Genomic DNA, 3,635 nt, shown 5'->3' with positions numbered 1-3,635 from the left:
TTATTTTTGTCCATGTTTCTTCACCCAACCTTGTTCCTAGTCACATATGTGGTGGACAAACAGAATGTCAGCTGTGAAACCCCTTAACCATTTCACTGCTCTCACCTACTGCTCTGGGGAGAAAGGAAAAAAATATTCCATGTATTTTTAGCTATGGCCAGCAATGTGACAGTGAGATATACAGCAAAGAAATAGCTGGTAAAGTTGCTTTAAAATAGTAAGGAACTTCTTCAGCAATAACTTTCTATCCTCACTTAGCACAGTCAGCTGTATAAACTAACATTTTTGAAGCAAGAGCTTGGATTAGGCTCAAGTTTATATTTAACAGCCAAGATTCAGTTCTGAGAATGAAGATTTAACCCTAATATGGGATACTACTAGACACTGTTAGAAGTAGGTGAATGACTTGAAACAATTAAATGGTGAATTTTAGTTCATATATTGTCTGCAAATGTCTGTGCTTATAAAAACTTACTGTCAATCAAAAAAATTTAGCAAATGTTTTGTATGAGGAAAAAATAGCTCTGTTATACTCCTCAATTTTTGGGAAATTATTAATATATCTGTTAACTTCAACTCTAAGTGTACAAATAGTCTTTCAGAATTCAGTCAGAAACCCAAGTTATGCCAAATGTTGAACATTTATTTCACAAATGCTCTGATCAGTCTATCTGTGTGAGCTTGATCCAAAATACTATTAAAGAATCTCTTTGACTGTCTAGCACAGTGGATCCTGATACTTGAAATTTAAGGATTGTGAACTTAGATTCAAAAAGGGACTAGATCTGTATATGGGCAAGAAGTCTATCTAAAGTTATACTGGTTGACAGACAATTTTAATCGGTGTGTTCACTTTTCTAGTTAAAGGCTTGAAGTCTCTACCAGAGATGATGGCATCTACCATGAAGCTGTGATTATTACTGAGGGTTGCTGTTGTTTGGTCCTTATGCCACTGTGCAGCAGCACGAGTCATTGCCTGAGTTGGTGCTGGATGAATCACAGCTCTGATTTGGTAAAATATGCATATGCGTATTCATAGTTTTATTGCTCATAGAATTGAGATCAATATTTTTGCCTGTAGTCTTGCGAGGCTGTATTTTGAGAACAGTCTGATTTCTGCAGCTAAGCCTGTTCAAGGAAATTTTGTGCCATATTTCACCGTACCTTTATGCCAGCAGAAGGATCAATGATTAGGTTTGTACTGTAACTCCACAAGCAGTTGTATAGGCATAATATTGGGGGAGCAAGACTTAGGGGATCTCTGTAAACTAGCACTGCTCCCAGAACGTATGAACTATACCTTCAGGATGCACTGGAAGCAGCAGCAAGAGGTTGATGCAACTCAAAATCACTCAGATGCAGCTATGGCTGAAGCAAGCACATTGTAAAATCATTGCCTGAGGGTAGAAGAGTCTTTTCTTTTGTATTCCTCTATTTCAGCATTGTTTCAGCAGACTTTCAGCACTGTAAGTGTGCTAGAATTGTGCCTCTAAATTGTTTATCTTTAAATCATCACCTGTGTTAACAAGTCAATTACCACTACATTTTATTACTTTTAGTGCTGTCTTTTTAAAACAAGAGCTGTAGGATAGTGATCTGATTTTATGTGACTGAGAGACAGTAAAATAGCATAGCATAAATATTAAATGTTTCCATTTATCTTTTCAGAGCATTCACACTTATGATGTTCCACTTAACAACCCTTAAAATAGCCACTCTAAACGATTCCCTCAAACAAAGGAGAAATACATGCAAATGAATCACTGGAGCCATTTTTATAACAAACATCAAAGCATAACAGGGAGCGTTGAACCCAAGCATATACTGAATCATGGGCTCTTAAAAATAAGTGCCTACTGACCTTACAAGATGTAATTGGGCTTTTGAAACATCTTGGGGACTTGGCCAAAACACACTGCAGTCCATTAGCTATTAAAAAAAACTCAACTCATTAAACTGGCAAATCATGCATTAGACCATCCTGCAGCTTCATCTGTTTCCAGTTCATGTAGAATCTGGGAACATGGTCAGGACCCTAAAGCAGAAGAAATCTCATGAAATAATGAAATTTCATGAGAAATACTGTCACTAAAGCTAATGCGTCCTTACTGTAGATCAGACTCTGAGTATTTATTGTGCTTTCTGTCAGTGTTGTGCATTTATTTTGGTATTGTTATCCATTGATATCCACAGCCAATACTGCCAGATCACTCCATAGCTGTGCCAGACAAGGCCCAGTATATAACTTACTTTCTTATGTTCAGGTTTGTCAACAAACAATTGACATCTGATGCAGTGGCCCACTTGATAGAGACATACCCCTGAAGGAACATCTCACAGGCATGTAGCTGTTGTAGCTGGGAACTGTGAACCAAAGAAGGAAGCTTAAATTACTCTTCAAGTTCCATCTGTGTGTGCTGCCCTAGGTTGAATAATTACTGCTTGGTCATGCTTATTTACTTCCTGTCATCCTTGCTGTTTAGTATTACCAGGCTGATTTTTCAAGGGGGCATTGAAAGCTCAGGCACTTTAGAGAAACCGCTATTCATATTATGTACAATTCAGTCTGGTGCAAGCATGGGAGTAGAAATCGGAAAAGCTTTGGTTTTGGCATATTACATAGCTGCTGAGTAAAGGTACCAGACTGTGCCCAGTCTGAAGTGGGAGCTTAGTATGACCTAAAAGATACTAGTTCTGGCTTACTGCAGTTAAACGGTGGCCATAACGCCTTATCTGAAGAGGAAAACCGTGCCTTGTTCCAACGGGAATTCTACATCTCATGAGTAGGTAGATGGCATCAGTTTCACAGGTGTCCCAGCAGAGCTTTCTTTTGATTTGAGCCCTTCATGATGTTGAGGGGCATCAAGGAGAGCAGACTCCATGGCTGGCACATTTCTGAACTGTTTCAGTCATGGAGAAATTGAGCACTAATAAGCAATATTCTGGAAATAAGGAAAGGAGAACATAGAAATAATGTAGGAAATAACATTTTAGATGGACAATACTCAATCTGTTCTGGTGAGTTGTTGTGGCTAGGTAGTATCCTATTCTTCAGCTTCAAAGTAAAATGAATTTATCTGGCAACGCTTCTTAATTTTACACTTTAATCTTACCTTTAATAGAAGCAGATCTGAGGTCTTAATCAAGGACAATCAAAAAAGCTCTGCACAGATGCCAGCTGGCTAATACAAGAGCGAAGCAGGTCACTGACCTCTTCTCTGTGTGGAAATAATTTTCTTCAGCTGTGCTGCACCAGGAACAGTCCTTGGCCTTTCCACACTGGTGAGTAAGGGCCTGGAGAAACTTGTGAGCAATATTTATAAATGGATCTTGTAGATCATTGACAACAGTAGGAAAAAAAAACACGTTGGCAATCTGTTCTTAATTCTATTTTAAGGGGCCAGGACTTCTTCAATAGCAGGTACAACAACTTAGCCCTTCAAGGCTAGAGGCAAAGATCAGTATACAGTGCAACTTGAAGGCTGTTTTCCTCAGACTCATGTGATACAAATGCTGAAAACTACTGTGGTGCAGGTCCAGATGATGACCCATTCTGTACTCCTATGACTCCTTTTTTTTAATTGCATTTTAATGTTACTTGCTCAGTATTGTCACTGTTGCTACCTTCACTTACT

Source organism: Cariama cristata, unplaced genomic scaffold (genome assembly GCF_000690535.1).
Source record: "Cariama cristata isolate BGI_N322 unplaced genomic scaffold, ASM69053v1 scaffold7432, whole genome shotgun sequence".
NCBI lineage: Eukaryota > Metazoa > Chordata > Aves > Cariamiformes > Cariamidae > Cariama > Cariama cristata.
This window is presented reverse-complemented; position numbering follows the sequence as displayed.